The 27962-nt window shown below is 40.2% G+C and overlaps 1 protein-coding gene and 1 long non-coding RNA gene across 3 annotated transcripts in view; both read right to left on the bottom strand.

Moving 5' to 3' along the window:
- Positions 1–27962, bottom strand: part of kcnh5b (potassium voltage-gated channel, subfamily H (eag-related), member 5b) — a gene marked incomplete at both ends in the record, with an annotated part of 453140 nt that overhangs the window by 406289 nt on the left and 18889 nt on the right. The gene's annotated exons all lie outside the window — the stretch shown is intronic.
- On the bottom strand, positions 25773–26673 carry LOC310773676. The gene is made up of 3 exons (XR_014552552.1): positions 26355–26673; positions 26078–26149; positions 25773–25906 (listed from the first exon to the last, which is right to left on the bottom strand). It is a non-coding gene; the product is annotated as an uncharacterized lncRNA (long non-coding RNA).

Here is a 27962-nt window from a genome sequence, read left to right as displayed (position 1 = left end):
CTCTCGTTTTTTATTACAGTTGAAGATTTCACAAATCTCAACCACTCTCAATCTTGGTACAACCCAGACCCCGGATATCCGTGACCTACGGGTATTATTTCAAAATATAGAATATGGAACGTGAACAAACATCTTAGTTTTATTTTTCGTATTTTTATATGATTATTTTAATAGTTACTAACTATATTATTATATAACTAACTAGTCCTCCTCACAGAATTGGTTAATTTACTGTGAGACTTTATGTTTTGTAGACAAGCACCAAGTATATATAATAATAATAATAATGGTATATAATAATAATAATCTTTGTAATACAATTGTTATAAAATTAAAACGTATAGCACACTTACAATATGTTTGTTGTATGTATTACAACTTAATTCAACTTGGTCTCCCCCCACATCTCCTCTTCTCTCCTCTCCACACCTCACCCCCTCCTATCTCCTCTCCTCTTCTCTCCCCTCCTCTCCTCTCCTCTCTTCTCTCCTCTCCTCTCCTCACCTCACGTCTCCTCTCCTCTCCTCACCTCTCCCCTCTCTTCTCCTCTCCTTACAAGCCTATAGATGAGGGGTTTCAGACAATGTGCCCATTGTTACAATATTGTCAACAAAAATAGCACTAGTCTAAATAACATAACTTAATTCAACTTTTCTCACTACACTTTCCAAACATTAACACACATCAAACACAACAACTCTTTTCTTAGTACACATTCCAAACATTAACACACATCAAACACAACAACTCTTTTCTTACTACACATTCCAAACATTAACACACATCAAACACAACAACTCTTTCCCACTACACTTTCCAAACATTAACACACATCAAACACAACAACTCTTTCTTACTACACTTTCCAAACATTAACACACATCAAACACAACAACTCTTTCTTACTACACTTTCCAAACATTAACACACATCAAACACAACAACTCTTTCCCACTACACTTTCCAAATGTTAACACACATCAAACACAACAACTCTTTCTTACTACACTTTCCAAATGTTAACTGCATACATAATGTTATGTCTCGAAAGACAAGAGCTATGTAGCCTACTTTAAATCAGATCACTCCGGTGTACAAACATACATTGGTTGTCTAATAAAGTTTTACAAATCAATTAATTTGGTTGTCAACCATCGTTAAACGAAACTTAGTAGTTGTAAACTAAGTAGTTGTATCGATAAAGACTCTAATCGTTAAGCAGTCTCGAAAGTGGGGTCAATATCAATCTACAATCTAGATTGATTTGATTCACTAATTTGGCGTTCTCTCATGCAAAATATCCAACATCCAATATCCAGAAGTAGTGATTACTACACAGAAGTAACTTTAGTTCCACCATTTGTTATTTGCTTCAAACATAATTTGGATCAGTTGTAACTCTGACCATTTCTAACAATTTCTAGACAGTGAATTTACACAAGCACTTGAGTGAAATTCATAGTACCTATAGGGACTGTGATTGAATGAACGCAGATTGTCAGATTTGTATACCAAACCCCTATCCTGATGCCTGCAAGGGTCGTCTGTACCACTAATGTCAGCCACTATGTGTTACAATATTGGGCTGGTTTCATAGACCTGGCCCAAAAGTACATACATCACATATATGTGTGTTGCACATATCCATATATGCCTCTACCGTATGGGTTAGTCATAATAGTCAAACATGGTTTTTCATGTTCTGACTTGGTGAAATGTGTGTTGCATATATACATGTTAGTTTACACATAATAGCCAAACATGGTTTTTCATGTTCTGATGTGCTGAAATGTTTTACACGTCACGTAAAACAGTTTTTAAAACAGTTAATTAGCCTACACAATGTGTTATTTCAGGTTATTGTAAGTTATTGCATAGTTGCAATCTTTCATACTTACATACTTACAAGTGGGTTGTTTTTTAATGGCATGTGATTTCCGGTACTAATCAACCAATGTGTAAGGTGATTGTCAATTGTCAATTGTAAATTGTCAATTGTGTAAGGTGATTGTGATGTCAGGTGATTGTAAGTGTGTCATACATACCTACAAGCCTTCATATCAGTTGGTTGTGTCAATGATTTTCTGTATCTCTTGATGCGTCAGCATTGTCTTTGTCAGGCTTAGAAGCAATGTCTAAACAGTAAACAGTTTATGACAAGTGGTGGCAGCATGCTATGCTACTACACAAGACGTGTTATGGTACATAAATAATATGTAGCGTGTAATAATCTGAAGAACTCTGTCAGAGTTCTACTCTGTCATTATTTTTACATTTGACTTTGAGAACTATAATGAACTGTTAGTCTCTGTACTGATGTACAAAAGTAACAAGATTGAGGTTGTGAAATCTTCAACCGGAATAAAAAAACTGGATATAATATAACTGAATCAGTTAGGCCAAACTATTATCAGTCAGGTCGGTAATGACCGGGGGGAAATTATATGATTATTGTCCATTGTGTGTATGATACAACTTTGTTTATCATTCTGCCCCTCACACTATACAGTCTGTATTTAACTCAACACACTGTACCTGCCCCTTGACCTCGGAGGGGCTCTTCTGTCAACGGGCCTGAGGCAAGGTGTGATGATCACAAGCATTGTCCTAAATATTGTGACAATGAAATTGGTAAATTGGTTAAGCAAAGCAAGTAATGCTTATGTAATGTAGTTTGTAAGATGTATTTTACAAGATATTTTCTGAGATTTGGTTATATTAACTTATTATTTATATTATTATTCTATTATTATTATTCTAATTATTATCTACTATTATTCTAATTATTATATTATTATATTATTATTATTATTAGGGATTATGTATATTAACTATACATATTAAAGTATAGATGATTGTTTTGCCCACCTTATCAAAACAAATGTATAGCATGTTAAAGTTTTAAATAAAGTCAAGTCAAGTCAAATCCAACAGGTCTTAATGTCAATTAATTTAGCTTTAACGTGTTTTGTGAAACACACACACACACCCACACATTAACCCCTCTCATATATACGTAACTGCCTATAACTGTACATATATTCCTTTCACACACACTTTTCAAAATAGACACTCTTTCATATTGTGATTCATAGTGATTCTTGTTTGTTTTATGTGATCCCGGTTTTTAAGCAAACCGGATCCAGTTTCCTTGTATGTGTACATCCTGTACAAGACACATCCTGTACAAGGCACATACTACATTGGACTCAATGATCCACAGATGTATCAAACAAATGTATGTTTTACTGATACAAATGACCAAATTACCACAAATTCAACATGTAATGCCATTTTCTCAATAATTTTGGTCAAAACATTTGGTGTGACCCTGATCAGACTTGGCACATTGGATGTGGTCCAAGATCAGTCCTTGTAATGACTTGATCAAAAATATTACAGACAATATATATATATATAGTAAATATAATTGTATAATATATTCAAAGTATTGTTAATTGTTAATTATTATTATTCAAAAACCTGAAAATACTGTAAATACTGTAAATAAACTAAAACTAAAACTTGCTAAGTTGTACTGTGTGTTAATTTAATGTGTTTTTGAAACACACAACCACATATAAAATCTCAAGTGAGATTTTGAGAAAGAAAAAAGAGAAAAGAAAAATTCACCCTGTGCGCTCGGTGTTACAAAGCGCAGACTTTTGAACCCTAGCGGCTTCCGTCGAGCCGACTCGAACATGACGAGCGTGACGTAACTGTGACGTTGCTTGCTGCCAACCAAAACAGTTGCTCAGGGGAGGAGATGCCGTATTTGATAGGTACACAATGAAGCGAAAGCAAACGACTCGAACGACACTCATTCAGTGTTTTCGTAGGCCTCCCTCCCCTGCTACTGCAACTGTAGCTGTAGATGGCAATACAGAAAGGAATCCTGAGGACTGTGATGAGGCAGCTGCTATCGCAACGTTACCTGATGATATCGACATAATTCAAACCATCCCTAGAAGATGTTTGAAGAAGGCAGCCATCCTGGCCACAATAGATCAAATACAACAAACCTACGGCGAGAAATATGCCATGGACATAACCGCACACATTTTACGGAAGATCGGGAGGGGCGATTTAGCCGAACGTTTAACAGGACCCAATTTTTAAAAAGCCACGCCCTCCATCTTACTTTTTGTTCACATTTGTTCACATTTGTTCACATTTGTTCTCTAACAAATTCCGGTCAGCGTCATTTTTGATGATCTCCTCCCATATCCCTACACCACGCCCTCCCCTAGACCTAACTCCTCCTCCTCATCACAACATAAGGATAAAAGAGACGGGTTCAAAAGAGACTCATACCATTTTACACAATAAAAAAGACAGATATCATCATGGAGACCCCGTCGCCGTCACCATTGTCCTTCATTACAACTCACAGCCACTCTGAATCGGAGGAAGAAGAGTTGAACCGTCTGATGTACGGATGTTCCGCGTCGTCATCACCCTTGTTCTTCATTACCCCACCTACCTCACCTCCTTCCTCACAGGTAGACCTTGAAGAGTTGAACCGTCTGATGTACGGATGTTCCCCGTCGTCGTCACCAATGTTCTTCCCCACCCCACCTAACTCACCGGAAGACCTTCCTTCTCCTCCGAACTCGCCCCTGACTCTGGACCAGCCAGATGGACTGCTCAGTTTTACTTTTCTGAACATTATAAAAGCCTGCACCAGCATGCTACCCCTTCAAGAGTGCAGGATGCTTCGGAAGCTTTTCTGTATGAACTGAGGGAAATATAAATACAAATTCCTTGTATGTAACTTGTATACTGTGCCAATAAAAAATAAAATTGATTCTCATCATAATCTGGTTTTTCCCTAATAATATTAATGTTGTACAAATGTCTGTTGTAATGAAATAATGAATAACATTATTACACAATATAATCCTAATGTTAATTTAAAATTAAATATTCCTCTAAATATCTAAATATTGCTCCTCTAATATATAAGTTGCAGACTCTCATTGTTCAACATTGTACGTACACAGCCTCCATTTACCCTTGGGAACTGGTCACGGGTTAGGGTTGGGGTTTGAGTCAGGGTCAGGGATTTCCAGAGGTTTGGGGTATCGACGTGAAAACAACGCAGAAAAAGAGTTATTTCTTTTTATTATCTTTATTGTTTATTTGAACAGGGACCGTATACAATAAAAATATATTGCATATAAAAATATTGCCACCACAGGTGTAAACCTACGTCACCAAATACACCATGGGCATAATCGTACAGTTACGCTGAGCTTCTCCTCCTTGCTCATCGGTCGCTGTCGCCACAGAGCCTGCGTCAGCCTGCGTCAGCTCTTTTATTTTATTTTTTTTGCTTTTTTCTCTTTTATTTTTATATTTTCCCACTCGTAATAGAATTGGTAGTGCCGGTCCTGGGAAAAGTCGACAAAACATCCCAACTCCCAAAGGGATATTGAACAGTCTCCTCGCTCCTCCCTCAGATAACACCCGGTATGGTTCACCTGGTCGGTGAACCGGCCATCCCGATTCAATGCCTCTCGAAGCTTTTCTCCCTTTAGCGCATACACTTGCAGAGTCAGCTTTTCCCGCTGGGACATCTTCCTCAACACCTTGCTGTTTAGCATGTGGCGCCCCTTGTCTTTCCACGTTACATTCACAAAGAATGTGACGTAACTATCCAACGGCTCGTCGGGGTACAGCAGCTTGTCAGAATGCTTTGGTATGTCATCGAACTTAATCAGCTTGATGGTGAGCGTTTCGTCAACATTGACTACACCACAAGGAGCATGTGGCGCTAGCATGCTTCCATCCTCTCTGGTAATCAGAGGATACAACCCAGAGGGATTGGCGCCGACTCTCAGCTGCTGTATCGATTTCTCGATGGTACAGGGTTTTCCGCACGAATGTCCCCACGTAATGACGCTATTCTGCTTCCTAACGTAGAAGCTATGCATGTGGCGTTTTTCATAGTTACATCCGTGTCCTTCCACGCATGCCATGCTTAGTAACGTGCAGAAATCGTATAGGGGCACGGCTACTTATTCACACTCAAACTCCTCCCCATCAGCCAAAGGGCCTCTTCTGTCAACGGGCCCCTCCCCATTTCGAGTAAAATTGACGACAAACATCGGATAATAAGAACAGTAAGAACAGTAAGAACACCGCAAGGCATCAGGTAGCAAGTAATACTCGAGCAAATTATCGTATGTTATCTTATGTTAGTAGACACACGTCACTATATATATACCACACATCTAACGTCCATAACATGGTGGACCATTTAACGTATTCAGATTTAACTCTGTATTCAGACCATTGGATTCAGCCCCAGAAAACAGAGTACATTATAGCGTTATAAATATAGTCACGTTATAAACAACTACCCAGCGCTGGGGTTAGATCAAAAATCAAGTTAAATCAATGTAATGCAATGTTGTAATGCAAAGTAAGTAGCGTTAGCCGCTACATTAGGCAAAGTACCGGTAGTATCTGGCTACCCATAATGCATTACGGCGATAAGGGAGACAGGGCAAATTCGGAAACTACCCCGGCAGCCGCTAGGGGGAGCATTTCATTCAATTTAATTCATTCATTCAACCCATCAAGCGAAATGAAACAATATCCGGAAGTGAGCTTCATTTTGCTGTGTCAAAGTCAATGAGCTCCTTTTGGTCCATTAATATATACGTCAATGGACTCCACCAAGCATGGTTAGGTTAGGTTTTAGGGTTTAGGGTTTAGGGTGGGACAGGATTTTTCAGAGGTTTGATTGTGGGACAGTGTGGGTAAATGCAATTACAATTACACAAACTGCTCGAGAAGAGTTGTTTTCCACGCAAAGTGTACTTTTAAAGTTAAAGTTTGATAGAGACCAGCACAAAATAGCTTGTTTATAATAATAATAATAATAATAATATAATAATAATAATAATAAACTTGTATTTGTATAGCACCTTTCATACATAAAATGCAGCTCAAAAGCGTTTTACACATGAAGAATAAACAAAGGTAAATCAGTGAAAATCAGGAAAAAACAGTGAAATGTATGTGATGTAAAGTTATGTGACCTCTCTTCTTGGTTTTAGTTAAACTAATTGAACTAATTGAACTAATTGTAGCCTGTCAGTATTACTACTATTACAGTAGTCAGGATGTTATGAAGAGTTTGATAAGTTGCTTTGATAAGTACTTAGTTTACCACGGGCTATTTGGATAGCCAATTCAGTACCATGTTTCGCCTCTATGTGTCAGACATAATCACATAGCTAGGAGGGGTTTATATACTTTAAACTTTTTTTTCTTTTCTCTTTTTTTCTTTCTCAAAATCTCACTTGAGATTTTATATGTGGTTGTGTGTTTCAAAAACACATTAAATTAACACACAGTACAACTTAGCAAGTTTTAGTTTTAGTTTATTTACAGTATTTACAGTATTTTCAGGTTTTTTGAATAATAATAATTAACAATTAACAATACTTTGAATATATTATACAATTATATTTACTATATATATATATATATATTGTCTGTAATATTTTTGATCAAGTCATTACAAGGACTGATCTTGGACCACATCCAATGTGCCAAGTCTGATCAGGGTCACACCAAATGTTTTGACCAAAATTATTGAGAAAATGGCATTACATGTTGAATTTGTGGTAATTTGGTCATTTGTATCAGTAAAACATACATTTGTTTGATACATCTGTGGATCATTGAGTCCAATGTAGTATGTGCCTTGTACAGGATGTGTCTTGTACAGGATGTACACATACAAGGAAACTGGATCCGGTTTGCTTAAAAACCGGGATCACATAAAACAAACAAGAATCACTATGAATCACAATATGAAAGAGTGTCTATTTTGAAAAGTGTGTGTGAAAGGAATATATGTACAGTTATAGGCAGTTACGTATATATGAGAGGGGTTAATGTGTGGGTGTGTGTGTGTGTTTCACAAAACACGTTAAAGCTAAATTAATTGACATTAAGACCTGTTGGATTTGACTTGACTTGACTTTATTTAAAACTTTAACATGCTATACATTTGTTTTGATAAGGTGGGCAAAACAATCATCTATACTTTAATATGTATAGTTAATATACATAATAACCCCTAATAATAATAATAATAATATAATAATATAATAATTAGAATAATATAATAATATAATAATTAGAATAATAGTAGATAATAATTAGAATAATAATAATATAATAATAATTAGAATAATAATAATATAATAATAATATAAATAATAAGTTAATATAACCAAATCTCAGAAAATATCTTGTAAAATACATCTTACAAACTACATTACATAAGCATTACTTGCTTTGCTTAACCAATTTACCAATTTCATTGTCACAATATTTAGGACAATGCTTGTGATCATCACACCTTGCCTCAGGCCCGTTGACAGAAGAGCCCCTCCGAGGTCAAGGGGCAGGTACAGTGTGTTGAGTTAAATACAGACTGTATAGTGTGAGGGGCAGAATGATAAACAAAGTTGTATCATACACACAATGGACAATAATCATATAATTTCCCCCCGGTCATTACCGACCTGACTGATAATAGTTTGGCCTAACTGATTCAGTTATATTATATCCAGTTTTTTTATTCCGGTTGAAGATTTCACAACCTCAATCTTGTTACTTTTGTACATCAGTACAGAGACTAACAGTTCATTATAGTTCTCAAAGTCAAATGTAAAAATAATGACAGAGTAGAACTCTGACAGAGTTCTTCAGATTATTACACGCTACATATTATTTATGTACCATAACACGTCTTGTGTAGTAGCATAGCATGCTGCCACCACTTGTCATAAACTGTTTACTGTTTAGACATTGCTTCTAAGCCTGACAAAGACAATGCTGACGCATCAAGAGATACAGAAAATCATTGACACAACCAACTGATATGAAGGCTTGTAGGTATGTATGACACACTTACAATCACCTGACATCACAATCACCTTACACAATTGACAATTTACAATTGACAATTGACAATCACCTTACACATTGGTTAATTAGTACCGGAAATCACATGCCATTAAAAAACAACCCACTTGTAAGTATGTAAGTATGAAAGATTGCAACTATGCAATAACTTACAATAACCTGAAATAACACATTGTGTAGGCTAATTAACTGTTTTAAAAACTGTTTTACGTGACGTGTAAAACATTTCAGCACATCAGAACATGAAAAACCATGTTTGGCTATTATGTGTAAACTAACATGTATATATGCAACACACATTTCACCAAGTCAGAACATGAAAAACCATGTTTGACTATTATGACTAACCCATACGGTAGAGGCATATATGGATATGTGCAACACACATATATGTGATGTATGTACTTTTGGGCCAGGTCTATGAAACCAGCCCAATATTGTAACACATAGTGGCTGACATTAGTGGTACAGACGACCCTTGCAGGCATCAGGATAGGGGTTTGGTATACAAATCTGACAATCTGCGTTCATTCAATCACAGTCCCTATAGGTACTATGAATTTCACTCAAGTGCTTGTGTAAATTCACTGTCTAGAAATTGTTAGAAATGGTCAGAGTTACAACTGATCCAAATTATGTTTGAAGCAAAGAGCAAATGGTGGAACTAAAGTTACTTCTGTGTAGTAATCACTACTTCTGGATATTGGATGTTGGATATTTTGCATGAGAGAACGCCAAATTAATGAATCAAATCAATCTAGATTGTAGATTGATATTGACCCCACATCTTAGAAACGCCTAATGTTTGGAAAGTGTAGTGGGAAAGAGTTGTTGTGTTTGATGTATGTTAATGTTTGGAAAGTGTAGTGGGAAAGAGTTGTTGTGTTTGATGTGTGTTAACATTTGGAAAGTGTAGTAAGAAAGAGTTGTTGTGTTTGATGTGTGTTAACATTTGGAAAGTGTAGTGGGAAAGAGTTGTTGTGTTTGATGTGTGTTAATGTTTGGAAAGTGTAGTAAGAAAGAGTTGTTGTGTTTGATGTGTGTTAATGTTTGGAAAGTGTAGTAAGAAAGAGTTGTTGTGTTTGATGTGTGTTAATGTTTGGAAAGTGTAGTGGGAAAGAGTTGTTGTGTTTGATGTGTGTTAATGTTTGGAAAGTGTAGTAAGAAAGAGTTGTTGTGTTTGATGTGTGTTAACATTTGGAAAGTGTAGTGGGAAAGAGTTGTTGTGTTTGATGTGTGTTAATGTTTGGAAAGTGTAGTAAGAAAAGAGTTGTTGTGTTTGATGTGTGTTAATGTTTGGAATGTGTAGTAAGAAAAGTTGAATTAAGTTGTAATACATACAACAAACATATTGTAACAATGGACACATTGTCTGAAATCCCTCATCTATAGGCTTGTAAGGAGAGGAGAAGAGAGGGAAGAGGGGAGGAGATGAGAGGAGACGAGAGGGGAGGAGAGGAGAGGAGAGGGGAGGAAAGGAGAAGAGGGGGAGGGGGAGGAGTAGAGGTGAGTTGATGAGAGGAGAGAAGAGAAGAGGTGAGGAGAGGTGGGGAGAGGAGAGAAGAGGAGAGGAGAGGAGGGGGGAGGAGAGGAGAGAAGAGGAGAGGAGAGGAGAGGAGAGGAGGGGGGAGGAGAGGAGAGGAGAGGAGAGGAGAGGGGAGGGGTTGGGAGGGGAGGAGAGGAGAGACAAAAGCTGAATTAAGTTGTAATACATATAACAAACATATTGTAAGTGTGATATACATTTTAATTTTATAACAATTGTATTACAAAGATTATTATTATTATTATATACCATTATTATTATTATTATTATATATATATATATATATATATACTTGGTGCTTGTCTACAAAGCATAAAGTCTCACAGTAAATTAACCAATTCTGTGAGGAGGACTAGTTAGTTATATAATAATATAGTTAGTAACTATTAAAATAATCATATAAAATACAGATACATAAAACTAAGATGTTTGTTCACGTTCCAAGATTCATATTCAATCCATATTTTGAAATAATATCCGTAGGTCACGGATATCCGGGGTCTGGGTTGTACCAAGATTGAGAGTGGTTGAGATTTGTGAAATCTTCAACTGTAATAAAAAACGAGAGGGGTCCATGCTACTGTAACGTTATATCAATTTTTGATCATATCGACCAAAACCAGGCCAATTCTACAGATCGTAGTGTATGCTAGCTAGCTAGCGCTAAGCTAACACTGATTCAATGTCGCCATATGTTTGAACCAAATGCTGTACAACACAAAACAAGTTGCAAACCATTAATACTTACGCTCACACGTATAGTGATGCAGCTGTGTTTGAACCAAATGCTGTACAATACCGTAACAAACTCTGATAGGACACATAGGTTGGCGTGTGTATGTATTCCAGTAAATATAATAACGCATCCGTTATTGCATACGCATAAACAACAAACTAACTTTTATCAATGCATCAATTTGGTCATTCAGTGGCATTTTACTGCCATATAACATTTTACAACGTAAAGCAATGTAGTTCACACGGGTACAAACTCTAGTAGTCATCACATAACATTGCAGATAACTAATATCGCGTAGCACATATAATCTCCAAAAACACAGTGTTGAAACACACTAGTGCATGCTGGGTAACTCTGCTCTCGTTGAGAGACGGGCAACCGGCATAGTCATACACCATAGTCTGTATTCAATCGTTTTCAATTCAAACCTGAAATTGAAACCTCAATCTGTATTGATCATATTTAATTCAAAGCTTAATAGGCTTATAGCCTATCAAAAAACATCATGGTGATGTCACAATTGGATCCGGAGTGGGAAAAATCTGTGACCTGGGATGTGATCTGGAATGTTTCAATGAGAAAACCTGCCCACAATCTAACGCGCGCTATGTTTGTGGCTGTGTTTGGGGGCTGGCTGTAAATATGTCTGTCTGTGTGTGTGTGAGTGGGTGGGTGGGTGGGTGTGTGTGTGTGTGTGTGTGTGTGTGTGTGTGTGTGTGTGTGTGTGTGTGTGGGTGTGTGTGTGTGTGTGTGTGTGTGTGTGTGTTGCGCGTAGGGAATCTACAGAATAGCCTTGGGAATACCCAGAATGCTTTGCTATACATTAGTAGGCTATACTAGCTAAGATAGCCTGCACAACATGTAATTATGGAATATTTGCATGCACAATATGCAATTATGGAATATTTGAATGGTGGATACATTGTACATTGTATTGTACATACATATAAGTGGGGCATGGGAGGAAAAAACTGTGGGGCCTCTATGGGTGAGTCAGAGAAATACGTGAGCAAGCAGCTATTCATAGCTTTCAAGGGGGCGTTACGTGCTGCCGGGAACGCCCACCTGATCTCGCCGCTATTCGTAGCTTTCAAGGGGTGTTACGTGTTGCCGGGTACGCCCACCTGACGGTCAAAAATTGTCTATAGAAATTGGGAAATCGACAGAACACCGGCCGTGGTAATAGACAACGTCACGTGGGGGAGGGAGTGGAAAGGGGAACCTGGGGGCCGGTTGAGTCAGAGAAAACATCAACAGACAGTGGAATCTGTCGTTGGTGTTGGGGGTGAGATAGAGGAATCTGTAGGCTAGTTTAGTAGCTCCTAAAATGGGCCAAATGTATTTGGCCGAGATCAAAAAACTGTAGACAGTGGAAATGGTCAGCGCTGGGTTACATAATGATTGCTCAAATGGGCCAAATGTATTTGCCCCGAGATAAAAAAAAAACGCTGCTATTTGTCGTGAGCTGTGGTATGGGGGAAAAAGGGGAAGTGGCCTTTGGAGGCCTTTTGAAATAATCACTTTTTTCACAAGAAAAGTGATTTAAAAACAGAAGTACCCTTTTGCGGAAGAGGTGGAATAAAGCATTTTTTGCTCAAAATGGCTTTAAACACAAGGCAAAAAAAAATGGAGAAGTGCACTTTGCAGAAGTACTGAGAAATTGATTTTTACCCAAAAAGAAACCACTTCCCCTTTTCAAAAAGCGGAAGTGCCCTTTTTGCGGAAGTTCTAAAAATGGCTTTTTATTTTCTTTTTCTATGGTGCCAACCCTACACAACTACTACCAACCCACTCAAATCCTATCTGTCTCCTTTCACCACTAAATGCATTCACAACATCAAATTTCACTACCGGCATCTACCCATCACTCATGCAGTAACATAAAATCCTATCTATCTCAAATTATCACACTCAAATCAACTCAAACATGGAACTTATAGCCTACATAATCAGCCACTTACAGCAACGCTGCCCTGATGTAATGCCTTGCTCAAGGAGCCTACCCCACTCGTGCAGCCCCACCCTTGGATCAAACTGTACATTACCAAAGTAACGCGAGACACACTCAATCACAAACATACATACGGTACATACATGCTCTCCCCTTTTCGCGCACACACACACACATTACTCCATTCTCCTATCAGCACAGGCATACAGACACACACATTCACCTCAAGCAACACAGCGCCTCAAACCCCCCTCCCAAGAACAACAAACACAGCGTTTTTCCAAGCGGTCCACATCCAGACCTAGACGCCGTTCCATCCGGACCGAGCCCTATAACCAACAAATCATTAAATAGTTACATTTTCACGGAGCGTCTTCATTCTAACCGGCACAGGCTTTTCTAGCCTTTACGGTACTACAGGTTTATCTGTCAGGAAGCTCACAGACCAATGCATACACTGTATCTCACCACACGTGATGCTGCTCAGCCAATCTACAAGTGAATCGATTCTGCCTGCTACTGCTTTACAGAGTTAACACATAGACGGACGGAGGAGAGGCAAAACTCAGAGAAATGCGAAAAGTGTGATGCGATCCTGATCATCTGTCTACATGGAAGCGCCACACATGAGCAAACACACACACACTCAAATCCAGACTGAGGGCACACACTGCCCATCGAGATGCGAAGTTTGCTTTGCTTGCGACCAACAGATAAAAGACAACCAAACAGACAGACAGACAGACTGACAAACAGACAAAAACTAAATAAAGGTTGTCGATGTCTGTTTTGATTTAACAGTCAATCGTTTACTACATACAGACATTGTTCCATTAGGCTACTGCAAATTCTTGGCTCCTCACACGGGGATGGAACCGCACGGCCGCTCTACCAACTGAGCTATATTTATTTGAATGCGTAAAGAGCCGGTCATGCTTATATAATCTACCCCGTCTCACGCATACATCATGTCTACTAGTTGGGAGGACATATTATCTATGTGACGCCTATTATATCTATTCGCATAATCCATAGGCCATAGGCCATTAATCCCATTCCATATCTTTACCCTCTAACGAATCCACCACTCTCTTAAAAGATCCATTTATATTTCTAAATAAATCTAACGTTAAAAGCATACGCTATTATTTTGAACTGTCGCGCGACCTTACGCCAATTTGATGGCAAAATAACTCATAGGCTATCTACAATTCTCCGCTCTGCAGCCCAACTCCGCCAGACAGACTCACAGGCTTCTCCTATCACATTCCAGAGCCCACTCAGACAGCAAAAAGTGCCAGCATCATCACACCCGCGGCCATTTGGCTGCACCCGGACCCTTGGTTAGAAGCTGCGCGCATCAACTTGTGGTGTATTTTTCCACAAACAGTTTTTTCATAAGCGTCAAAATACTGTTGATTCTATTTATATACTATACTCTTACATATTACCGTTCCACTGTGACAGGCGTCCCTGCACAGTGAATTTAAAAATCATTTACATTCATTCTCTTCTTCTCAAACTTACAGCAAAGTTATGGATCATAAAGCAGTATAACACAAAAATACAAAGGAATACTACCCCAAAGTGACCTAATCTTGCATTAAATTCACCTTGTTGTTTGAATTTATAGCATAAACCTTTGTGTCTAATTTACATAGCAACATAAATTGGAAGAATCTAAAATTCAACTCAAAATATGGATATTGATATTACTATTATTAGACAATTCTGTGTTATTTCTTCCCCATTTTAAATAATCTTTTATGATCTTTTCTATAGCTGATTTTTCACAATTCATAATATAGCAAAACCTTCAGAGCTATATTACAGTAAAACACAAAAACCTGAGCATTAATGCTCTCTGTACAAAGCGGATTTCCCCAGAACACGCCGGTTCTGTATAAATAACATATTTTCTGCTATGATCTTGGAAAAGTACTGTTATCCCTCACACGCACTCGGTCAGCTGTATGGTCTTGAGAAAGTTACTGTTATCCCCTCACATATGCTCGCTACGCTATTATGGTCTTGAGAAAATTACTGTTATCCCCTCACATATGCTAGCGGCCTTGGGCAGATGTTTTTGACGTACAATCTCGCCCACAGGTCTTTCCAAAATATCAAAACACGTGTCTGACCAGCTTTGTACCGGTTCCTAAATTTGATTGATAAATTACAGCATTTGTGGAATCCAGTTAGTGTAACAATAATTTAGAATAGCCAATGCAGATATTTTTATGAAAAAGGTAATCCGTAAACCCTATATTGATATTTTCCCGGGATGTTAAACCACTGTTTTCCTGAAATGCTTGATCAGAATGCTTACTTTTTTCTCTGGATTTTCATCGCGTCGGGGTCGCCATTTGATGGAAAGGTTTTGTCTGTGCCTCGTTCATCCTAGATAAAAACTGCCCACTCCAATCAGAAGGTGTGACATATGTTAATACCTTTCCAGTGTGTCCAATTATTTCCAGATATATGAAAAATCAATACAACAAGCAATTCTGATATTTAGAACATTATTTTATATAGAGAATTTTGCATATTTATGTACAAAGCAGATCAAGTATTATATTACCCCATTCAGAGATCTCAGAGGTGGATTTGCAGTGGTCTTTCCCTCACAGCTGATATGAAGCAGGTCAAAAGAAGACCCCTGAAAACCGACCCCTCCCTTCTCTTTTGCCTGTGCTTTTAAACTACATTCCCTTGGGGGCGTCTGTCTTCCGGTATGGTTCCTCCTCCATCTAGTGTCATCCTTCACTGCTGGGCTGGTCATTGGTGGTCACCTACTTGACAGGCATGTTTTTCTCCCCCTCTCTGTCCACATCATGTGACCTAGCTCTCCCACTGGAGGTGACAGCTCTAACCCTCTCCTTGAATACTGGTCATCCATTTTATTTCCTATCTACCAAAGCAACTGTCAATATATTTACTTTAAATTCCTATTTTGATTCTTATAATTTGGGTCAGCTAATTTAGCTATTTACCTATTAAAGTCCTAGTTTAGAACATTATGTAAGGTTATTGTTAGACTTGATAAACTAAACTATATTCTGGATAGGATCGAATTCAGCTATATTTGGGCTAATCCCAGTCTAAACTGGAAAAACAATCATACAGTTCAGACTTACTGTCTCTCGGTCTGTAACCACCCTAAGGATGTAACCAGAATAAGAGCGTATTCTTCAATCAAAACAGAGAAAAACTCACCCTGTTTAAACCGGATGAGAAACTCTTATCAATTACCACTTATCAACTAATTTGACTATACCTTTATTTTCCAATCGGTTGCAATAATAACAATAGGCTATTATTTATCTAGATATTATATAGCTCCCTTATTGTGTAGCAAGTAATGCAAGTTTGAAGTTATTCAAAACACAGAAATACAACATCAGACTGATCTAAACACACTCTATTCTCATAAGATAACCAATATATATTCTGCTGATCATCCAACATTCCCAGCCGGGCCGTCTGAGATTCAAATCATGGTTCCTCTCCTCTGCTCTGTGCTGCGTCTGATCCTGTCTCCTCGGCGGGAAAAGTCAGCACATCGAATGTATAGTCTAAACTTTATTCCATATCAGATATCCAAACCAGTCAGTCAATCAGTAAGATATATATGCACAATATGCATCAATATACATACAACACTGTGATGCTTCTCACAGAAACCCCTCATCCTGTGGGGGCTTTGTGGAATGTGTCTCCCACCTCCTCTGTTGATGCTCTGCAGCCATTTGTCTTAGAGAAAGCCATAAACTCTGTGTTGTTTTCCAGTCCCTATCCCAAAGTGACTAAGTGACTGAGCAGAGACATTAAAAGAATGTCCTTTTGTCAGCCGATCTCCGTGACCTCTGCCCCGACCATATCCTAAATGACCGTCCTTGTGCAGCTTATCCACCCGGCCATCCGAGACCCTGTGTAATGTTCTCCAGACCTTCCTTAAACAAGGCTTAAAACAACAGCTTGTCACACACAAAACATTGTTCAACTCGACAGAACCTTCTACTGGTTAATTCCCATGGTCAGCACGTCTCCTAATAGAAATGAAGAAAGTTCATCATTACACAAACTCAGCCGCTCCTCCGATGACCTAGAACAGAACATTTAAACATAATTAAAGATATATTTGAATTAACAAATGACAAGATCATCTCTGTAATTGCATATTTTTCATATCAGCATGCAGGGCCGCCATGCTGGAGTATCCGCCTCCTGTTGAGTCCAAACTGGGCCTATGGAGAAATGTTTGATCAAAATACCATAGATTGGGGAGAGAAATCTATCACTTCCTACAATACATTTGGCTGGACAACAACAAAACTTTAAAGTCATTTTTCTCAGTTCTACACTCTGGCGAGTTACCCCCTTTTAGCTTTGCAGGGCAGTATACATAGACGGCCATTTTGCATCCTTTGATCTACTGAAGAGGAAGTTTGAACTGCCTGGCACGAACTGGCTCAGATTTCTGCAACTTTTATGTTAGATCCAGGATTCGCACCTTTGAAGTGCTCCCAAATGAACATGCTTTCTTTGATGTATTGCTGAGCCCTCCTCACTCCAAACATCTAATTTCTAGATTTGTATGCCTGTTTGATAATTGCACTACAGCCTCGACTGAGGGGATTCGAGAAGCGTGGCAGGGCGAACTTGGCATTGACCTGTCTGACATTATATGGGATAGGAGTCTGTCTGTGATACAACTCTGTTCAGTTAATAGTAGACACCAACTGATCCAATTCAAAGTCACTCACCGTCTCCACTATTCTAACCATAAGTTGCACAGGATTTATCCATCTGTCTCACCACTGTGTAACAGGTGTCATGTATCCGAGGGCACTTTGTCTCATGCTTTCTGGTTTTGTCCTTTACTGACTGGATTCTGGACCAAGGTATTTAACTGGTATTCCAATGCCTACAGGATAGCCCTTCAGCCGGAGGCAGAGCTCGCCATCCTCGGCTGCTCGGAGTCCTCTTTGGACTTCCCCACAGCTGTGCAACAAGCTCTGGCACAGGGGACAATTGCTGCCAAGAAACTAATTTTGCAGGAATGGAAGTCCCCCTCTCCACCCTCCTTTCGGCTGGCGGATATGATTTCTGTTATACGGAGGAGAGACTCAGGTTCCTGAGGACCAACTCACTTGGAAAAAAAATTGTTGTTTGGGACCCGTTTCTGGCCTACCTCGATGTGGTCAGGGACGGCGGGTAATTCGCCTGACTGACCTCCCTTGGATCCCCCTATGCAGGATCCTATTCATTTCACCATGTTGTAGGATTGGAGTGTGTGTGTACGCGTGTGTTTTTGTTGTCTGTTTTTTTGTTTTGTTTTTGTTTTGTTTCTGTCGGAGTTTGTTTGTTCTGGTATATAGGAACAGAAAAGGAAAAAATTTAAGAGAAGAGAAATTTGCACCAAATAATCATGCAGCACAACATGTCTCTGGAGATTGACCTTATTTTTCTTCTCCCTTATTTTTGTTTATTCGTTCACCTTCTGTCACTGTCCAGATCAATGTTGTGTCTGAGCTGCCATGCTCTTGTTTTTGTTTGTTAAAATCAGAAAAACCAAATAAAAATATTATTAAAAAAAAGAAAGTACCCTAAAAAACTAAATGTTTCTTTTTTTTACAGCCCCCCCATGGCAGAAATATGCACCTGTTGCTGGACGTTCTACTGGGGCTGACTGACACCACACATGTACAGTTCCATTTTAAGAACAGTGCCCCCTGCAGTTTACAAAAACGAGTCCCCCCCCCACCCCCCGAAAATCCTATATACCCCTCCCACATATTAATGCAATGTGGTCTCCAACTGGCACCATTCTTCTTATATTATGCTCTACACTGTAGAGTCTACATAAATGGGGCCTGGTCAGAGTCTGTGGGCTGCAATAGAGCAGTGGTTCTCAAAGTGGGATAACGTGGACCGCCAGGGCTCCTTGAGGGGGTCCCCAGCAAAAAGGGGAATCATTTATTTTCACTATAATTCCATCCATGTGTAATACAATGACATAATGTATGGCACTTTCTGTAATGAAACATAAAAAAGCAAAGATCATATCAGATTGGGATCAAATCTTATCAAAATGGAGGTCCGTGGTCTAATTTGTGTCAGTTTAAGGGTACTTGATGTGAAAAAGTTTGACAACCGCTGCATAGAGAACAGAAACACCTGCAGGAACCCTGGTTTGCTTATACCAGCCAGTCCTAAACCAAATCTGCGCATTAGCCAACCGACTGGCTGACTGCCAAACCTGTCAAACAAAACTACACGTGACACTACAGCACAGCAAAAACACAGGCAGTCTGGCCTCATGTCAGTCGAGGTTTGTTTACTTATAGTTTAAACTTTACTTATTTACTTATTGGCATGGAATGGAGGCATTTTGGCCAATTCATATTTGGTCTAAACTGTGTTTGCTAATTAACAATGACTGCCAAACATATTTCATGCAGTTACCTCATCAAAACTGTAATCAACAGTTAACCCTAATCCAATGGATTACCCAAACTCAGTATTTATTCTGATTACTTTCAGATAACTCATAAGTGACGTATAAATATTTAGATACAGAAAAAATTTAGGAAAATTACAAAGTAACATTCTGAGTCACATTTTCTTCTTCGTTTCTCTCTTTCACTTAAAAGTATTCCCAGAAGCAGTCTACATTTTCACAAGTATGCCTAATCAGATAACAGTTTTCTAGGCATTTTTCACATTTATATTGCGCTGTGCAGTTACAAGTATTCCATTGCTACCTAACCCAGATGTCACTACAATAAAGTGAAGTCGATTTCCCATTAGACACCCTGGTGAAGTTGCACTAACGCAGTCCTAAAACAGTGCGCAGCCACGCTGATGGGGTCATCCGCATCGCTCAATTCTTAACGATGAAATTTATGGCAATATGAGAGAAAACCATGATTTCATTAAACGAACAAACCGCCCAGTGTCTACAGTGGAGTGAATATACAGACAGGCACTCTGGGTAATGCCATGCTGTAGAAACATCTGCGCTGCGGTGGGTTTTTTTTCTCTTTCATAACCACATAGATATTAATTATGCATATCTATGGATGTATTCTGCATGCAATTAGCTTCGCCACCAGGGTGGGGAAAATCTACACCAAGCAAAAAAATAAGTTAGACTCTATCAGCTCCTTTGGTAGGAGCCAGATTTTGTTACCATCATTTGGAAATCCTAATCTATTCTAATTTTAGGTATTTACTGTAGCTGATAGTCTTATCAGAATAAGCATCAGCTTCCTAGATCAAAAACAATACAGCAGTAAGTTGTATACTGTATGGTTCAGAGCCAGTTTTTCATGACTGATACAAATATTTTTGCATTCCAGTTGCAGCTGATAGCCGATATTTTGTTACAATATTCAATATCTTTCCATTTCAGGCATCCGGGTAGTGCAGCAGTAGATTCCCTGCCTTCCAACACGAGGGTTGCAGGTTCGAGCCCCTGTATTACCTCGGGCTTGGTCGGGTGTCCATACAGGCCCAATTGCCCGTGTCTGCGGGTGGGAAGCCAGATTAATGGTATGTGTCCTGGTTGGGAGGGGGGGAACTGGGGGGAATAGCATGATCCTCCCACGTGCATGTATGTCCTGCTGGTGAAAATAGGGACATCCTGCCGGTGAAACTAGCAGAGGGGAACCGTCTGGGCCTTCTAGGTATTCAGTGAAGGCCCAAGAAGAAATTGAAAAAAGATTTTTTTCCCCCTAATAAATTATTTGTATTTGTTATTTGTTCGTTTTTATTCATTAAATAACAGTAATAATGTCCCTAGAGATTGCTATGAACTTGGACTCACTTTGTTCCAGCAAACATGGGGTTAAAATATTTGGATCAGCCTCCACAGGGGAATGGTATTTGATTGACAGCAAGTCAGCAACCCTTTGCGAATACCAGTAAATGGTCATTGCATAGGGATGACGATTTGGATGACAGGTGTCTTAACCAATCAGAATTTCATTGAGTTGTGGGGTTAGCCAATCACAATTAGTTGAGTTGTGAGTGGGATATTTCCAGGGATTCGCGAATCCAAGCCAACCAGGAGACGAGACGAACGAGAAGGACGGAGGAGTTAATGATGAATGTCATGAGTAGGAAGTGTGGCGGAGTTTTCAAGATGCCTGTTCAATCAAAGGATTTAATGCTTGAAAATTTGAGCTATCAAGCTGCAAAAAGCTATATTTTCGCCATTTCCAGTCTAGCAACTGGGAACTTTACCCTTAGTTTACATGCAGTTGAGCACAAGAGGCTCTATATTACAGTTACTGCTGTGCGGTGCTGTGCTGGGGGGCTTGTTTCTTGCTTTTTGGAGAATGGGTTTTGTCTTCAAGTGAACCACTGTGAACGTCATTGATAAGTTATTATTTTATTTTATTTTATTGCTGGTGGTGTCCCTGGGGCAGCTGATGTCGGTGTGCAGGGGGAGTTTTGGACCCGCACACGGGTTTTGTTGTGCTTCACTTCGCTTGCCACACCAGACCCTCGGGAGTTACATTAACGTCACTGCTTGTTTCCCCAAACCCGCCTCAGTCTGTCTTGAGTTCGTTGTGCTTTTAATTTCAGAGTCTTCACCTGGTCTTTCTGTGTATTGAGCTAATTGTTAAAGTCGAGCTGAACCCAAAAATGACTTTTCTTTTCTTTTAGTTCAAATACCTGGGTATGCAGTGCACCTATTTAATAATGTATGCAAACAAAATCACAACAATCTAATTTCTTTAGTTTTTCACACGTTTTCACATCAAAAGTTCATTTTTCAAGATTTCATTGATAACAGTAATGTACAGTTTGCTGACGTCACCTAGTACTATCAAATTTCTACCCCATTTCAACCAATCATATCACACGACATGCAGCTGTCAATCAAATCTTCATTTCTGTATAATTTTCTCTTCCAAATGAAGTAGAAAATGGCGCCTAGTGCCTGTCATCTGGCAGAATTCCTATCCCATAAACTAACTACTAACTTGGCCAATTGTTAGAAACATGAACAAAAAACAAAAACTATAATCTCCAAGAATGCAAAGAAATGTAACTGGCTCGTTAAAACGCGCATTCCAGGGATATCGTATTTACAGCAGCGATAATGGCGCGCGCATCCGAGAGCTTGGTTGTCAGGGGTCGCACTTCGGAGATTCCAGGCCGACGTGCTGCACTCTCCGCTCAGCAACACGAAGGCAGCTGGCTGGCTGCGGCTCGCTGAGCTCCACTCCTCCCGTCAAAAGGCGCTTCCCGAGGGGAGCGCCACAACACACTGAATCCCACTCGATTTGGAGGCAGAACACGCCAGGATTGGCCAAAGCCCAATCCAGTCCCCAGAATTGTCAAATAAAATCATCGACATGATACTATGACCCGCCTCTCAACCTGTCATCTTAGACAAACTGTTTTCAGTCTGAAACGGACTCATTATGCACGTGACGAACAGGTTCAGTTCGACTTTAAAACTGTGGTTGTGTTACTGACAGTGACAGCCATTTGTTTATGTAGCCTAAATCCCTAATGTAATTTTCATAGCTGAGGAGGAGTAGTGTAACGTTATTATGTGTAACGATACAGTGACCTAAGCTGGCTGTGGAAGACAACTCATCATAGATCTTGGGCATGTAGGGCTCTATCGTTGCATCGGCGTATAAACTGCGTTTAGTGCCAGGCGCAGCCTAGATTAGTGGGTGTGGACCAGCGCACTTGATATCTTGGTGTCGGCGCAACAGGTGGCCTTAATCATTATAACCACGCCTTTTAAGCGTAAAATTATGCACTATCTGCTCATAGGGGAACTGCAGTAAACGAATCACATGCTTCACTTTTCAGCTCCAATTCCACGGAGCAATCCAGTCCGGCTTCAGAAAAGCCGAGGGCTCTGATCTCCCCCCCCCCCTTATCCCCCCTGTCTGTCTCCATATATAGGCTATTATTCCATATTATTCTCAAACCAATCTAACTGCAGTTTAATTACTGCAAGCATGTAAATACCTACACTATAGCAAGATCAAAGTGAAAAGAATGTTCTAAATGCATCAGCTAGAAAAATATAGCCTATCATGATGAGATTAATTAGATTGGTGAAAGTTTGTCCAGAATGATATCGTTTTCTTCTCCCCTGCTGCACAGGTAGGATGATGCACATAAATATAGCCTACATTATGTAAAGTCATTGCATAAATGTGTTTTTATTGTAAAACTAAAATGTGAAGTAGAGCCAATTTATTGGAGCGGACATCACAGTAGGACATGACAGTAGAACCGCGTTACACTGTCACTCATCTAAATCACGTTAAATCTACAAGCCCCAATATGACATTTCACATGCATAGAGAACCACCCTATGTTTCACATAGGGTGGTGTTTTCATTTCGATGTTTTATTTGGTCCAATATTGAAATGTTCTACAATTGCAGGTTGTGTTACCCATTACACATTATTTAGATCTACCTTTATATCTATTTTGGCTCATTTGGTTGCTATTTAGTAGCGAAATGGATTAGCCCAATGCATGCTGATTGATTGATGATTTCACATGCCAGGCAGTGAACTTACAACTTCTTTTTTCTATGGGACGTGTGTTGTGTCTGTCTGAGCGAGGGAGTCAGAGAGAGAGAGTCGTATTGTGCCTGTCAGACTGATGAGCAAGAGAGAGAGAGTGACACAGAGAAGGGTGACAGAGGAGAGCCAGAGGAGCGCTCCGCGCAACTGGCGCACTGAATAGGCCTGGTTTTCAAAAGCGCAAAGCGCTAAATTAACGCCAGGTCGGAAGATATCATTAGGCCGGTATTTAAGGCCGAAATGCCCATTCTCGCCCATTCAGGGAGTGCGCCACGCCCATTTCGCCTAAAGCGCATTTGGCGGCCTAAAGCCATGTTGATATCTTCCCGAGGCAGGCGCAAGGCACGTTTTTTTGCGTGTAAGGCCAGTTTTTGCGCCGAAGGCCTGTGGGAGAATAGGGCCCGTAGTCTTTCCAATAGCCTGTTTACGCCCTCACCAATGCGTAAAGACGCAGTGCGCACAGAGAGAGACCTCAGACTTGCATGTACAGTAGGATATAGTGTGTGTGTGTGTGTGTGTGTGTGTGTGTGTGTGTGTGTGTGTGTGTGTGTGTGTGTGTGTGTGTGTGTGTGTGTGTGTGTGTGTGTGTGTGTCAGAGTGGGACATTCTTTTTAAGCAGTTTTATTCCCTTGATCCCAGCATTGCATGATTTTTATTTATTCGCTTTTGGACCAGGTTTGATCAGTATAATATATATTTTACATTTGGGTAAAAAAAAAAAAAAAAAAAAACACGATTTCAGACGGCAGCCCGTCTTTTTTGTCACACAACACACTACAACACATGCATGCGGCCACAACACACACTCATGCTGACGGTGGCCGGTGAAATATGTCCTCTGCATTTGACCCATCCAGGCTTGTCCTTTCCTCCAGGGGGCAGGCCAGGAGCAGTGGTCGCTATTTCTTTCCAGCGCCCGGGGACCTTCATTGGACGATCATTGGACCAACTTCAGATGTTGTCGTCACTGGTCGGATGACGATCTTCTGCATGTTTTTAGTGGGGGGTTATGTACGGAGGAACCCCCTGGGGGGTACGGGGAGAACATGCAAACTCCACACAGAAAGGCCCTTTCGACGAGATAGCCCACCTGGGCAGTAGGCACTGAAGATATGGGGGGGTCACAACTCCAGCCCACAGCGTCCCAGGTGGGAATCGAACCCCGGACCTTCGAGCTGTGAGGCGACAGCGCTTACCACTGCACCACCGTACCCCCGTTTAGATTCAAGATCCAAGATTTCAAGATTCAAGATTTTTATTGTCACTCCGTAGTACAAGTATCACGTGTGAAATTATTGTGCTGTAGGCTCCGTTACAACATAGTGCAAAAAATAAAAGATATATAAATAAACTAGAACGACCGCAACGCGGACTTATGCCTCCGCCATTAGTTCATTCTGGAGTCCAAATCGCCATTTGAGGCAAATTGGAAGAGATTCCGTCAAGGCGCTCCTGTGATGTTGCGTTACAGAGCTTGGAAATTGGGTGTGTGAGAGGTCACAGTGACCTTGAACTTTGACCACCAAAATGTAATCAGTTCATCCTTGAGTCCAAGTCGATGTTTGAGACAAGTTTGATTAAATTACGTCAAGGCATTCCTGAGATATCGCGTTAACAAGCTTGAAAATGGCGTTGGAGAGCTCACCTTGACCTTTGACCACCAAAATCTAATCAGTTCATCCTTGACTCCAAGTCGATGTTTGAGACAAGTTTGATTAAATTCCGTCAAGGCATTCCTGAGATATCGCTAGGGATGGGTACCGTTCACATTTGAACCGATACCGGTACGGTACCGGTACCTGGAATTCGGTACGGTACCCAAAACGGTACCATTTTCGGTACTTTACACACTCTATTAACAAAAAAATTACAGTTGTAAAAAAAAAAAAAAGTCCAAACTTCTCAATTTCAACATTGTTCTTTATTTAGCACATTATTTATTTAGCACCAGACAAAATAAAACTCCTCCCTACAATACCTCCCTACCTCTCCCCTCCCAAACCAAGAGTTGTAGCAGCAAGGTTAGTTTAGTGGGGTTGGGGAAATAGTACTTGATGTCCAACACAGCTTCCAGCAGGGCCTGGTCTTCATCTTCAAAGAGCTCCCCAAGTGCTGAAAGTTTCTTCTGTTTATTGAGTGGTATCTGAAAATAAAAAAAGGCATCGTGATTCATCAAGCATTATTTGTGTTATCAATAGAAAGAAGTGTCAGTGCTATGCACATCTTAATAGAAATGACAATTGATTGTTAGCTTAGGCTACACTATGAATAACACACCCATTATCACTCGTCATTATGCAAAATAATAATTTACCTGAACCATATCCACCGCTGAGAAGAGGGTGAATCGTGTCCTCCTGTGCGGCTGTCACTGGCACATGGTTACCTAGCAATGAAAGCAAGAGTGCAACGTTAAATAACACGTCTCACGGTCGGTGATACGAGCTGATGATAATTATTATAGAACGTTAACAACGCTAAGCTATAAAGCTAACTCAGCCAAGAAGACAGTGAAAAGCCCTGTTATCTAACAACCACAACGGCAGTGAAACAACTTATCCAGCTAACGCTAGCAAATTAAATAACGTTACCTGATGTTGTAGAAGTCGATGCCTCTCTCAAGTTCCGTCATCATCCTCCTGCAAGACTTCAGCTAACGTTACAGCTGACGAGCTGAGGAGGTGGCTAACGTTAGCTGCCGTGCGGTGTCTGCTTCATTCACTCAGGTTATCTAACACGTTACAGTCTTCAGCATTTAGCTAAATACATCTTGTGTTTGACCATGCTTCCTCAAGTTTGAGGTGTTTCCCTAGTCAGCTTTGCAATTCACATCACAAATGTTGCAACCAGTGTTGTCTGAGTCTATCTTGGTAAAGTGTAGCCACAGCTTTCGGCTGGCCCTGTTTTGCTTTCAGGATCTTCAGGTAGAGTGACGTATTGACGTAACGCGCTCTCCCGTGTTGCCTTAAGGTTCCGTCGGAATTTCTATTTTACCCACTCTCTTTCTATTACTCAGTTGCGTTCAAGTACCGAAATTTGGTACCGTTCGTTTATATGTGAACTGGTACGGGGCAGTACCGACGTATTTCGGTCGGTGCCTGTAAAAGTACCGAGTTCGGTACCCATCCCTAGATATCGCGTTAACAAGCTTGAAAATGGCGTTCGAGAGGTCACAGTGACCTTGACCTTTGACCTTTGACCACCAAAATCTAATCAGATCATCCTTGAGTCTAAGTCGATGTTTGAGGCAAATTTGATGAAATTCCGTCCAGGCGTTCCTCAGATATCGCGTTAACAAGCTTGAAAATGGCGTTCGAGAGGTCACAGTGACCTTGACCTTCGATCTTTGACCACCAAAATCTAATCAGATCATCCTTGAGTCTAAGTCGATGTTTGAGGCAAATTTGATGAAATTCCGTCCAGGCGTTCCTCAGATATCGCGTTAACAAGCTTGAAAATGGCGTTCGAGAGGTCAAAGTGACCTTGACCTTTGACCTTTGACCACCAAAATCTAATCAGATCATCCTTGAGTCTAAGTCGATGTTTGAGGCAAATTTGATGAAATTCCGTCCAGGCGTTCCTCAGATATCGCGTTAACAAGCTTGAAAATGGCGTTCGAGAGGTCACAGTGACCTTGACCTTTGACCTTTGACCACCAAAATCTAATCAGATCATCCTTGAGTCTAAGTCGATGTTTGAGGCAAATTTGATGAAATTCCGTCCAGGCGTTCCTCAGATATCGCGTTAACAAGCTTGAAAATGGCGTTCGAGAGGTCACAGTGACCTTGACCTTTGACCTTTGACCACCAAAATCTAATCAGATCATCCTTGAGTCTAAGTCGATGTTTGAGGCAAATTTGATGAAATTCCGTCCAGGCGTTCCTCAGATATCGCGTTAACAAACATCGTACGGACGGACGGACGGCCGTACGGACGGACGGCCGTACGGACGGACGTACGTACGGACGGACAACCCGGATCCATAATGCCTCTGGCCTGGCTATCGCCGGCGGAGGCATAAAAACAAGAGGCAACAAGCAATAAAGCAGTAAGACACGCCACAGACAGTGGCGTATTCACTGCCCATAGTTTTTTTTTTTTTTTACCTTTATTTAACCAGATAAGACATTTGAGATACAAGATCTCTTTTGCGAATGTGATCTGGCCAAGAAGGCAGCAATTACAAGCCAGGTTACAAT

This window comes from Poromitra crassiceps, assembly GCF_964638095.1.
Source record: "Poromitra crassiceps genome assembly, chromosome: 3".
NCBI classification, from domain to species: domain Eukaryota; kingdom Metazoa; phylum Chordata; class Actinopteri; order Beryciformes; family Melamphaidae; genus Poromitra; species Poromitra crassiceps.
The sequence above is the reverse complement of the archived record's forward strand: the minus strand, read 5'-3'. Positions and strand labels throughout refer to the sequence as shown.